This window comes from Paralichthys olivaceus, chromosome 2 (genome assembly GCF_024713975.1).
Source record: "Paralichthys olivaceus isolate ysfri-2021 chromosome 2, ASM2471397v2, whole genome shotgun sequence".
NCBI classification, from domain to species: domain Eukaryota; kingdom Metazoa; phylum Chordata; class Actinopteri; order Pleuronectiformes; family Paralichthyidae; genus Paralichthys; species Paralichthys olivaceus.
Window position 1 is genome coordinate 26,815,344 of NC_091094.1, and position 14,012 is coordinate 26,829,355.

Genomic DNA, 14,012 nt, shown 5'->3' on the forward strand with positions numbered 1-14,012 from the left:
TTTATTGTAAGATAGCATACTCATCATCTGTTGCATTAAGTTCCTTTTAACTGCAAGGCACAGAGATTTAAAAAAGACAAAGAAGTTGATTGATTTCCTGTTATTTCCAAATGTTAAAGACTTTATGATTCATTTCTACATTGCACCTAGCCAGATGTGAAGGCTGAACTCAGATGCAGGCTAGGAAAAACAGTACTTCTCAGGTAATGAGAAACTTAGAAAGTACAGCAGATGACAAGTTAAGTGGCAGACAAACCAGGTAGGGTCTTGCCATGGGGTAAAGCAAGCGATAGCCTGGGGCCCCAAAGAAGGACGGGTTAGTCCACAGCAACAACAATTTTGTGAGAACCCCCATACATTCTTTGAGTGACTCTGTTTTCATAATTTTAGAAATTTGGCTTAAGACTAGAACAATAACGTGTGTGTGTGATGAGCCAGGGGTAGCACCTAATCTTTACTGTTATTTATGTGTATGCACAGTATGCACTTATGTTTTATGTTTACAATTTGGATTCTAAAAGAATAATTTGAACATTGGAAGGAGGTGGTTTGGTATGATATGCTTCTTTTGAGAGTAGGGCCCCTGAGGTCCCTTTTGCCTGGGGCCCCCAAAGTCCCTTAGGAATGTGCAATACTGAATTATTGCATATTAATGGGGCGGCTGTGGCTCAGGGGTTAGAGCGGTCGTCCTCTAACCAGTCTGCATGCTGAAGTGTCCTTGGGCAAGAAACTGAGCCCAGAATTGCCCCTCCTCATACAGAAAGTGCTGCACATAGATGCACTGTATGAATGGATGAATGTAAAACTGTACTGTAAAGAGCTTTGAGTGGTCATCAAGACTAGAAGAGCACAGACCATTTAATGCTGGATGTATCAAAATGCTGGGTTTAATTGTGAATGTTTTCATCTGGTCTTTAATCTAATCACCTCTGCTCGTAGAGTATGGGAAAATTGTAAATGTAAGTCTTTTTCCACTTTGTGCTTGTGCTTGTTTTGTCCTCATACCCACCTGCTGCTTCTTTCTGTCTCTCTCTCTCTCTCTCTCACACACACGCACACACACACACATACACTAGCACTGTAAAGTCTCACCCATTTAGCGAGGATTTACTACTTGTTCCATGTGTTTATATTATACTATATATGATACAATTACTATTATTCATTAATATTGGTGTTATAAATAGGTTTTGAATATGATTAAAATAATGTGTAAATGCTAATGGTTTTATTAGATTGTTCCTTTCAGTGTAATTGTTTCTATGATTTTAAATTAAAATGTCTTTACTATGAGAGTGACTCATCACTCTGACTCTATGAGAAAGATTTGGATTTGAGTGATCTGAACAGCCAGATTACACTGACTGGAAATATTGATATCGATAAAACAAACAGCCGTTTTGTAATCTTATGTTGTGTTGGGTGAAACAAAGTAAGAATAAAATGATTCGTTGTGTCCATTAGCTTTAATAAACTAAATGTGAATACTGAACTCATAAACCAATCCCTTTCATGCATCATTTTGTGTTTATCTCTACTGCATATAGGTATGTGATTTGATGCATGTACTTCAGTAAGGTTACTCTAAGAAATAAGGTTACACATGTTTACATGCACTGCAGTAAATTGGTTGCTGTAAATAGACCTTGAAGCTTGACTTAGTGACAGAAGTTGCTACTTCAAATATTTTTGGTGTGTGTCTATAACAGAGCACATTGTAAAATACAGAAGTAAATACTGAATTCATTGGTCCATAAATGTACTATTGAAAATGAGGCTACATTGAATGACATTTTTTAACATTAAAACTTCCTTATACACTTTATAAGTGTCCACATGCATGTTCTTTTTTCAAATAAGCATTCATAGCTGTTGTCAGTCTAAGAGAAATATTTATCAAACTTCATTCCGTTCCAAACACATTAGCCAGTTTGACATGAAACAGCACGTAAACACATGTTATCACATTAAGTCAGGCTCGGTACAGAAATAGATCAGAACCTCGGTTAATGTGATCAGATTCATCTGTGTTTATCTGCTATTCCGCATTCAACCTCAGAACCCATCGGCTATATAGGGAGCAGTGGCCAATAATTTGGGGCTTCTGCCGTAGACAGTGGATATCTAGGCCAAGACTCCGTATTTAGTTTCTTCTATCACATGAGTCAAACATCTCACAAAACACAGTAATGCTTTTTGTACGTGTTTTAGGTCCAGACAACATTTTGGCTCATGTCTATTAACAGCTATGTGCATAAAAAACAATAGCCAATGCATTTTAGTTTATGTGTTTTTTGCTCTAGCCAAAGACTGTTGAGCTCAAACATGATTAGTCAAACTAGAAATGGAAACCAGAAGGCTTCCAGCCCAAAATCTTGTCCCTTATCTACAGATTCTGTATTTTCACAAACAGAATCTGTTTATAGAGATTATTCTGCATCAAAATGGCCACCGTGAAAAAGTCTTTAATGATTACTGTAGTATCAAATCCATTCAATTCAATTTTATATGTATAGCGCCAAATCATAATAGACATTATCTCAAAGCACTTTACATAGAAGGTCAAGACCTTCAGTCTGCCTTGAAGAAGTAGCATTGCTCAGAGTGGGTATCATGACCTCTAAATAAGACAAGCCATCACTTGCACCTTTAGATAACCTGAGGATTCTTAATGTGTGCACTGTCAACCAGACTCAGGGTGACATGTCACTGATTTTTCTCAGCTGGAACACCTAGCAGTACTATAAATGTCCGCTGTTGCTGCTGTAGTAATGAGGAGGAGGAGGACAGATGACATTTAGGCTCAAAACATGGTGTAAATGACGCCGCTTCAAGTTGAATTGGAATATCGGAGCTTTTGACACTTGGATGAAACCACAGGAGCAGTATGAAGGCTTTTTATCTTTATTTCTGTTGTTTTTTTACGTTTGAAGAAGTGGTCGTCTGTCATTTCAATAGTATTGGATTTGGCTGCAGAGCTGTTTAGCCCTGAAACTCCTAGTGACTAGCTAAAGGAACAAATGGAGGATAATTGTTGTTGCATGTTCTTCTTGTCACGCACACTGGTGCTGGCAAGGGAGAACCCAAAAGCACGCCAACAGACAGTCTTAGTGTGGGCAACGTGGTTTATTCACCAACAGGCAGTGAAAAGACAGGCAGAGGTCAAAACCAGGATATCAGTCAGTACAGCAAACAAATCCAAAGGGGCAGGCAAGAAGGGAATCCAAAAATCCAAGCAGGGTAGCAGTCAGGTCAGGAACAGGCAGGCAAGAACACAGAATATAATGCGGGATAGCTAGGCAAGAACACACTAGACAATCTGGCAGGGAGCGAGTGAAAATGACTGGTATTTATACTGAGGAACTAATGAGCAAATGAACTGCAGGTGAGGAGGTGGGCGGGGAAAACCATGTGAGGGAAATGACGTGATAGCAAGGCAGGAAGAAGGGCAGGCCCTGAAATGACAGGAGAGTTAGTTATGAGACATGGAACCAAACAAAAAAACAAAACAAACTAAGTGTTAGTGTGACTACGTTACAGAACCCCCCCCTCTAGGGACGGCCCCTGCCGTCCCACCCGGTTGCTCAGGATGAGCCCGGTGGAAGTCTATAATGAGAGCTGGATCCAGGATGCTGCGAGCAGGGACCCAGGAGCGTTCTTCGGGGCCGTAACCCTCCCAGTCAACCAAATACTGCACTCCCCTACCACGTCGCCTGGATTTGATGAGACGACGGACAGTGTACGCAGGTGCCCCGTCAATGAGCCGGGGGGGTGGTGGGGGTTTGGAGGAGGACTGAAGTGGACTCTCCTTGACAGGTTTGACCTTGGAAACATGGAATGTGGGGTTAATCCTCATGGAAGATGGAAGACGAAGACGGACAGCCGCAGGATTAACTATTTTAGAGATCCGGAACGGGCCGACAAAACGGGGAGCCAACTTCTTGGATTCTACTCTGAGGGGAAGATCCCGTGTCGACAGCCAGACGCGCTGTCCTGGAGTGTACCGGGGTGCAGGATTGCGATGTCGATTGGCCGATCGCTGGTAACGGTCGGAAGAGCGCATGAGTGTGGTGCGGGCCTGCATCCAAGTGCGCCGACACCGTCGGACATATGCCTGCACTGAGGGAACGCTGGCTTCACGTTCCTGTTCTGGAAAGAGTGGTGGTTGGTACCCCCGGGAGCATTGGAAGGGTGAAAGACCAGTGGCTGAACTGGGCAGGGTATTATGAGCGTACTCAATCCACAGGAGCTGCTCAGACCAGGAGGAGGGGTTGTGGGAAGTAAGGCAGCGCAGAGCTGTCTCCATTTCCTGATTCATGCGTTCTGCTTGACCATTGGATTGTGGGTGGAAACCAGATGACAAACTGACAGTAGCCCCCAACATCCTGCAAAACTCGGACCAAAAGTGAGATGTGAATTGTGGTCCCCGGTCAGAGACCACATCAGATGGGAGGCCATGCAGCCGGAACACATGTTGCAACAAAACTTCAGCCATTTCCTTGGCGGTAGGTAATTTGGGTAATGGAATGAGCATGGCAGCTTTGGAAAAGCGATCAATAAGAGTGAGTATAACTGTGTTACCGTTTGAAGGTGGTAAGCCGGTGACAAAATCCAAAGAAATGTGAGACCAGGGACGGCGAGGAACTGGCAGAGGATGAAGGAGACCGGATGGAGCTTGGTGAGAGCTCTTTTGTTGAGAGCAGACACGGCAAGCAGCAACAAACTCCTTGGTGTCCCTTTCCATGCAAGACCACCAGAAGCGTTGTCGAAGCAGGGCCAAAGTGCGTCTCACCCCGGGATGGCAAGCCAGGCGAGAAGAGTGCCCCCACTGGAGGACTTCAGAACGAAGACTGTCTGGAACAAACAACCGGTTCTCTGGACAAGCACTAGGAGTAGGGTGCTCGGTGTGGGAGCGTTTTACCTTATTCTCCACCTCCCAGGTTACCGCCCCGATGACGCATGCAGAGGAGAGGATACCTTCAGGCTGGGATGGAGAATCCTCTGACTGGAACTGACGGGACAGAGCATCGGGCTTGACATTTTTGGAACCTGGTCTGTATGATAGGGAGAAATCAAAACGGTTGAAGAAGAGAGCCCACCTAGCCTGACGAGAGTTCAGTCTCTTGGCCGATCGGATATATTCAAGGTTTTTGTGGTCAGTCCAAACCACAAATGGTAGCTCTGCCCCCTCCAACCAATGTCTCCATTCTTCTAGTGCAAGTTTTACTGCCAACAGCTCCCGGTTCCCAATGTCATAATTCCTTTCTGCTGGATCTAGTTTTCGGGAGAAGAAAGCACATGGGTGAACTTTATGGTCCTCAGCCGACCGCTGAGAAAGGACTGCCCCTACACCGGTGTCCGAGGCATCCACCTCCACGATAAACTGGCGAGTGGGATCTGCAAAAATGAGAATGGGAGCAGAGGTGAAGCGTGACTTCAACTCACCAAAAGCCGCTTCAGCCCCGGAGGACCACCGGAAGGGCTTACTGAGGGAGGTGAGGGCAGTGAGGGGAGCTGCCACCGAACTGTAATTACGAATGAACCTTCGGTAAAAGTTAGCAAATCCCAGGAAGCGCTGAAGCTCCCTGCGTGTGGATGGAGCTGGCCAGTCAGCGACTGCCTTGGTCTTGGCCGGGTCCATCCGGATGTTGCCAGCGTTGATAATAAAACCTAGGAAGGATACCTCTGAAGCATGAAATTCACACTTCTCCGCTTTAACAAAGAGCTGGTTCTCCAAGAGCCTCTGCAGAACCTGGCGTACATGCACCACATGCTCCTGCCTGGACTTAGAAAAAATTAGAATGTCATCCAGATATATGAAAACAGACATGTTGAGTAGATCCCGCAGAACATCATTAACTAAACCCTGGAAGACTGCAGGGGCATTGGTAAGACCAAATGGCATGACCAAATACTCATAATGACCATTAGGAGTATTAAAGGCTGTTTTCCACTCATCACCCTCCCTGATTCTCACCAAGTGATAAGCGTTGCGGAGGTCGAGTCTGGAGAAAATGGTAGCCCCTTGTAGCAGTTCAAAAGCAGAGGAGATTAATGGAAGAGGGTACCGGTCTTTGATGGTAATGTCATTAAGTCCCCTGAAGTCAATGCAAGGTCGCAGGGTTTTGTCCTTTTTGCCCACAAAAAAAAATCCTGCTCCAGCGGGAGACGATGATGGTCGTATGATCCCTGCCGCCAGGGAGTCATTGATGTATTTTTCCATTGTCTTTGTCTCAGGAACCGATAAGGAGAAGAGTCGCCCTCTAGGGGGAGATGTACCTGGGAGGAGGTTAATGGCACAATCGTAAGGGCGATGTGGAGGCAAAGAGGTGGCCCGGGCCTTGTTAAAAACCTCCTTCAGATCCAGATAATCTTTAGGAATTTGTGACAGGTCTGGAAACTCAGAGGGAACAGTCAAACCAGAGGCAGGTGACAGGGCAGACTTCAAACAGATAGCGTGACAATGAGTACTCCACTGCAGTATAGTTCCCGAGGACCAGTCAATGTGTGGATTATGTCTCCTAAGCCAAGGAAATCCCAAAATGACAGGTTGTTGTGGAGCATTGATCAGGTGAAAAGAAAGAGTCTCAGTGTGATTACCTGAAATGGTCATTTGAAGGGGAGTAGAGCGATGTGTAACCCGGAAGAGGAGACGACCATCCAAGGCTGAGGCGTCGATAGGTTCCTCCAGATCCACCTGACCAAGACCCAGCTTGGAGGCAAGAGTCCTGTCCAACAAGCTTTCATCTGCGCCGGAGTCAATGAGGGCTGAGACAGTCTGATAATTCCCGGAACAGAACAGCTTGACCTGAACCAAAGACCGAGAGGGCATTTCAGAGTTCATAATCCGGCTCACCAGCGCCCTCGGGATGACTGGTGAGCCATGTCTTTTACTGGACAAGAAGAGGCGAAATGGCCGTCCTGGCCGCAGTACAGACACCTGTTCTCCTTTAGGCGGCGCTGTCGTTCTGCTGTAGACAGCCGTGTCCTGCCCAGCTGCATCGGCTCAGAAGCGTCACCAGGAGCGTTCGTGTGCTGCTCAGAAGGACGCCCCGGAGGATGGAATTGCGGGTTGACCCGCGCAGGTGAAGCAGCGGACCGAACCCTCTCCCTCCGCCGCTCCCGCAGACGACCGTCTATGCGTATAGAGAGAGAGACCAGTGCGTCCAAATCAACGGGAAGATCACGAGCCGCCAGCTCGTCTTTGATGTCGTCTGAGAGACCGTTGTAGAAAGCATCGAAGAGCGAGGCAGCGTTCCAGTTACTTTCAGCTGCTACGGTCCGGAACTCGATTGAGTAATCGGACACGGACCTCCCTCCCTGTGTCAGGTTAAACAAACCCCGAGCGACCTCTCTTCCTGGTGTAACATGGTCGAAAACTTTCCGCAGCTCGTCGGAGAACAGTTTAACAGATGAGCAGATGGCGGATTGCTTCTCCCACTCTGCGGTTCCCCAATCTCTAGCTCTGCCGGTAAGCAGAGAGACGATATACGCCACCCTGGACCTCTCGCTGGGAAAGGCGGAAGGCTGGAGTTCAAAGATGAGGGAACACTGTACGAGGAACGGCCGGCAGGAACCCGGAGCTCCGGAATAACGTTCTGGAGGAGGCAAACGAGCATCCGACATCGGGGGAGACTGGACATGAGGACTGACAGAGGATGCAGGATCCCGACCGCGTTCCGACAGAGAGAGCCTTTGGAGATGTTCCTGAATGCTGTCCATGCTCCTCTCATGACGAGCCGCCATCTCCTGCAGACCGCCTGAAATGGAGGTAAATTGTTCGTCGTGTCGCTGAAGAGCGCTGGCCTGCGCTCTCAGCTCATTGCGCATTGAGTCTGCGTCGGCTGGGTTCACAGTGGCCAGATTGTTCTGTCACGCACACTGGTGCTGGCAAGGGAGAACCCAAAAGCACGCCAACAGACAGTCTTAGTGTGGGCAACGTGGTTTATTCACCAACAGGCAGTGAAAAGACAGGCAGAGGTCAAAACCAGGATATCAGTCAGTACAGCAAACAAATCCAAAGGGGCAGGCAAGAAGGGAATCCAAAAATCCAAGCAGGGTAGCAGTCAGGTCAGGAACAGGCAGGCAAGAACACAGAATATAATGCGGGATAGCTAGGCAAGAACACACTAGACAATCTGGCAGGGAGCGAGTGAAAATGACTGGTATTTATACTGAGGAACTAATGAGCAAATGAACTGCAGGTGAGGAGGTGGGCGGGGAAAACCATGTGAGGGAAATGACGTGATAGCAAGGCAGGAAGAAGGGCAGGCCCTGAAATGACAGGAGAGTTAGTTATGAGACATGGAACCAAACAAAAAAACAAAACAAACTAAGTGTTAGTGTGACTACGTTACACTTCTGGTGTGTTGCTTGATTCCTAACTGATGGCATGAGGTGTTCTATCTCTTTAAACAAAGTAAAGACAAAGGTTTATTTACTGTCTCAACTATCTGAGAAAAAAGCACACTATAGCATTTAAGAAACTGATGAAAGTAATGATTTGACTTGCTGCTGTTCAGAGTTTGGGATTCTACTTGTCCGCAGTGATTAAACGTGTATATCTAATCTAAATTACACAAAGACAATTTGATGAAAAGTTGTTCCACAGAGCAGAAGCCACATTTTGAAGGATGACTGATTGACAGGCTGGTATAATCTCTGCTGTCGTCATCAGCGGCTCACTTGTGTTTGTTTTGCCTTTGCTATCAATATCAATAAAGTGCAGGTCCTGGGGTCCTGAGGGGACCCTCTGGAACACCATCTGCCTGCACAAATATTGACCAGAGCCACTTTCGTCATCAGCTCTGAGCAGATCACCGTCATGAGGTGAATGATGTGTTGCAATGTGTGCATTTACTTACTGATAATCAGTGGTTAAAAGTAACTAAATACTTTTACTTTTGTACTTCACTGATGTACTTGAACTTTTAATTTTGTCCTGCTTTATACAGTTCTTCTACTCCACTCAAAAAGCCATCGAAGGGCATTCTATGTCCAATGAAAATGCTTTCTGGAACAACAGTATAAAGTCTCTGTCAGTGTTTCATGATTTATTAAACTGATTTCATTTTCCATGTGGACATAAAATGAAATAAATAATCTGATATCTGGTTCCGAGTGATACATACGTTTTGCCATAGTGGCTTTTGTATAAGAGTGCCTGTGGCGGTTATTTAGTCACGAAACCAACTTGTTAAATTGCAGGCGAGTATATAGATGGGGATGTGTGTCAGGGCTGCTGCTCACCAGAGGATAATCAGGCCAATCTTTGACCCAAGTGGCCCCATTCCGACAATCATGCAGGTGTTCCCGATAAGAGGCCATTTGGTGCCGATTTAAATAATCCTTAATTGTAAAGGGTTTACAAAATAATCTTAACGCCACCGATTAAGTCAGAGCCCCCCTGGACTTAAATCATAAATATCAAACATATTAGATATTTACAATACTCGGCTCCCATAGACACATGCAATCGCCAATGAGAGAAAGCTGACCGGAAACATCACCTTGTTTGCCAACTGCCGTAGAAAAAAGGAAGGAGAGGAATCTGTGTAATCTGATGTTAGAGGAGAAGCAAACACATCTCACCACATTTTGTAGCTCAGAAGCCATTGAATTTCGAGTACAGATGTTTATTTTTGCAGTGAAATCAAGTATGTGAATTCTTCCTCTCTAAATTCTCTTTCTTTTCAAATTTCTTAGTTTTCAATGTCTACTCATTCAGAATCAAAAATTCTATTTTCAAAAAGATCTCAAGTTTCAAGCTGTTTTCCTCATATTGAGTGCTGTTGTTTCCTACGCTCTAAACTCCTCTGTGGGCGTGGGGCCATCCTTGTCACATAACTGCACGTGATGTGTTGCTCCTAGTGCTGCTTTGTTACAATGTTTGGAATTTTTCCCCTTTTCCATCAACAAACTGGAAAACTTCCTCGTTGGATAAATTCCAGGTTGGAGGCTTGGCCCTCTGGCAGCCGGTGGTGGGTTGCTCTCACTGGAGAGAGTTTTGAACAAGATTTGTCTCTTGGTGAAGCTCAACTTTTTTCTCCAGTGGTGGTGGGCTTACATCGTAGGCGGACAGAGAGCTGGGTGGAGATTGATGAGGTGATGGTTTTACTGGCTGACCAGCAAGAAGCAGCAGATGGGGAAGCCTTGATATGCTCTGAATCAAGAGAAGCCAGTTTCATTACAGTTCCAGAAATGCAACAGCATGTCCTCTAACCCCAGGGTCTGTATTACATCTTGGAACATGTCAAACCAGTTCTTTGCAACTGTTGGGTTGAACCTTGCTGCTCTTGATGCAAAGAGGCTTTCTGCTTTCTGCTTTCTTAATCCCCAGATGTGAGTTCCTCCACATGAACCCTTGGAACCTGCCAAAACCATGTCCCTCACTGTATTGAAGCCCTTTAACACCCTTTTTTGCGCAAACTGAAACACCAGTTTTTGGGTGTCTTGCACACGTAAAGGAAATATTTATCCCCGAAGGATTGTTATTATATCTGCAAGCTCTGCCTTGTCACTGGAAGAAATTATTGGATTTGTCTCAGCCGTGTGCTTGTGATAGCCTATTCCTTTTACCCAGCACTGATGTTTTGACTCAGGGACTGTCCTGGGTATTAGCCTCAGCTTGGGAACCCCACCAGCCTTCAGCTATTACCCTTCATCCTGTCTTACCTTCCTGTGTCCTTTCTCCTCCCTCTCTCTCTGTTGCTGAGCTTCACTCTGCTTTTGTAGTAATAGTAGTGTTATAATACACTGATTTAGTTAACTGATGGATATATTTGTTCAATGAACAGAATTAATTGATATTTAAATAAATATACTGTGTTATATTTGATGTCAATATGACTAAAAGCTATTTATTCAACACAGCTACCTAGGTAGCTAGTTAGCTATACACTGAGCTAGGTGGAAAATCATGACAAGATTTTGAATACTGAGACAAATACGATTCAAAGAATCAGTGGGACAATGCATACTCTGCATGTGCTGGACAAACCCCAACCAGGCATGCAAATCCTAGCATGCAAAGTCTTTAGTCTGAGTTCAGGGGTGTGCCTTCTACTGGAATCCTGCAGTGACATGTGTAATACTTTGACAAGTATGTGAATAATAACATTCCCAATGCAGCCAGTTCCCTATGCGTAGGCATGTTAAACAGCAAGTATATTGCAGGCCTAATAGGAAAACTAATTGAGGAGTGAAATCTTGTCCAATTAAAATGTTTGAATGAAATAGATATATCTGGCTGATAGCTAAAATCACTGACTAAGATAATTGAATATCTCAGGGGTGTTTGCTATCGTATTATATAATTCCAGGCACATCTTTAAATGACAGGGTTCTGCTTTTATTGATTTCTAAACCTAACAAACACTTACTTCACAAAACATATCTTCAAACGGCTGCTGTCTGCCAACTTAAAATACCATCATGATTAAACTCTTTCATTGGGTTATTGCAGAAGTTTGGCCGGTCTGGTTGAATGGAAGTGTTTCCATGACTGTATTCTCCGAAAAACAGACAGCTCCAGCAAAGCACATTCCTCATATGGAAATCTTTATCATCATTTTGGCCTTGTTACATTCTTTAACATGTGATTGAGGACATAAACTGTTCACTGTGTTCTTGTGTGGAGAAGGGGGTTCATTTAAAGCAGGGACATCCCTATAAGAAACATGTGTTGCTGCTTGGGAGCCACTTATAAGCTACTGAAATTGCAGCATTCAAAGAATCCCTGTAGTGTTTACAGAAACACAGGTTGACAGAAGACTGAAGGTCTGTACACAAGCAGGAGTGAATGGAATCCATATGCAGTCCAATCATACACACTGAACACACACACACAAGGGTACAAATATAACACGTTCACAGAACCAGGAACATATCACACCTTACACTTACTGTTGGGGCTTGAGTGTGAGATTTTTATAGTAGTTGACAGTGTGAAGGCAGTGATACCACTGAAGGAGAACAATGAAACCCAACATACATGTCCTCTAGGTGCTATGGGGTTTCTGACCTGAACTTATGAAGCCAGTTGGCCCCCATTTTCTTTGTACCATGCACACGTAATTCTGTGCAATGGTTTTTAATCATTGCACTCTCCAACTGGTGTAAGCAACAAACACAGTAAAGGGAGACTCCTAGCTGGTAAAAATGAAGGTGACATTTTAAATTCTTTTAGATGACAGATTTTCTCTCGAGAAGTGAATGTTTTAATACCTTAGTTAAATCTGTTACGACCATAGACACGAATGCGGGTGGACTCAAAAGCACGACTCCAATGCAGGCGGTGAATATAACAAAGGTTAAAAAGGTGCATAAACAAAAAGCTCTTTCATGGAGGATGAAAAAGTGACAGAACAAAACACTTGCAAAATTATGAATCAAACAAAAGATCATAAACATGAAGAGGCACACAAACTTGGCTGCAAAACTCTCACGGACAGAGCAAGACAGACTGGCACAGGACAAAGGGAGACGAGGACTATTTATACATGAGGAAGGGGAAAACAGGTGAAACCAATCAAGGGCGGGCAAGACGATCACCAAGGCGGGAAAATCACACAAAGGGAGGAAGTCAGGGTCTGAAACGAGAGGGAAAAGGTGAGTAAAAAATAAAACAGGAAGTGCACGACGAGACTGGGCATGAGTGAAGTTTAACTTAACACAGAGTGCTCAAAACACACAAGACTAAACATGGACAAAACACAGGCATGACATAACTTAAAACATGAACATGAATTAACTTAACATAATTGACGAGACATAACAAAACGTCATTCATCACACAGTATTTTTTGGTTAGCTCTGAAAGTCAACATAACATTTTCTTTGTTCCCAAGAAAACTCCACATGGCATCTATAAGCTGTGTTCTAGGCTGCTCTACAATCGGCTCATGCAATTTAAGCAATATAACAATAGATGCTGTGTGCATCAACAAACACGTGGTAAACACCCTGTACCGTATAAACTGTAACACGTGTGCCCGCTGCTTAGCGTATAATCGCTCTGATTGCTTGAGTCAGTAGAAGTGGAAGTGAAGCACTGATTCTGCAGATGACATTTCAAGACAAAATTCAAAAATCATGATTTAAATTAGATTGTGCCATTCTGAAATGTAACAGAAAACTTCATGTGACTGTGGCATTCTGTTGAGCCTGTTAATACTAATGAAGTGAGGGATTAAGGATAAGACGTTAGCCTTTTCTTTGACTGCATATTACATATCAGATTATTCAGGATCAGTATCTGTATAATTAGGTTTAGGGCATGATTCAAAGCATGCACCAAAACGGATATGAAAATGATATAATGATATAATATGATTTATATACAAAATGACCCACAATGAACCGACTTCACATCATGTATACATCAGTCAGCTGGTTTTAAGTTTTTATATCAAATATATAATGGAATTGAGGTCAATGCAATCCAGCCAGACACACACACACACACACACACACACACACACACACACACACACACACACTTTCACCCTTGAGAGATCCCTGCTCAGCTGACGCTGCATGTCAAAATCTCCCAGCATGCTGAATTTCAGTGTCACCATATTGTGCAATTGTCCCTCTGAGCTCCCCTATGTGCTGCTTCATTACATAAGAGTCAGTGTGAGTCTAGTTAACCTGACCTGCTCTCACTGGCAAATGATCATATTTCAAACACTGTCTGACTACGTGACAGTACTGAAATGTAACTTTTAGTCAGTTAGCCATGTGTACAATAAAGCAGCATAATGCAACACTATGACCTTACATAGCTGGGGTTTCAGCTAGCTTTAAGCTGTAAGAAGCTATGGGAACACTTAGATAGGGATTATTTCATGAACACGAGCTATCAGCTGCTTCTCGTACACTGCTCTCATAACATTTATGAGCATTTACAGGCAGCGGTCGCCATCTTGATTTGCTTCGTTCGTTCGTAAAGCATTCAGGACTTTCTGTCTACCACTTTGTTTTTAGAGGGGTCCTAAATGCATTACAGTTGA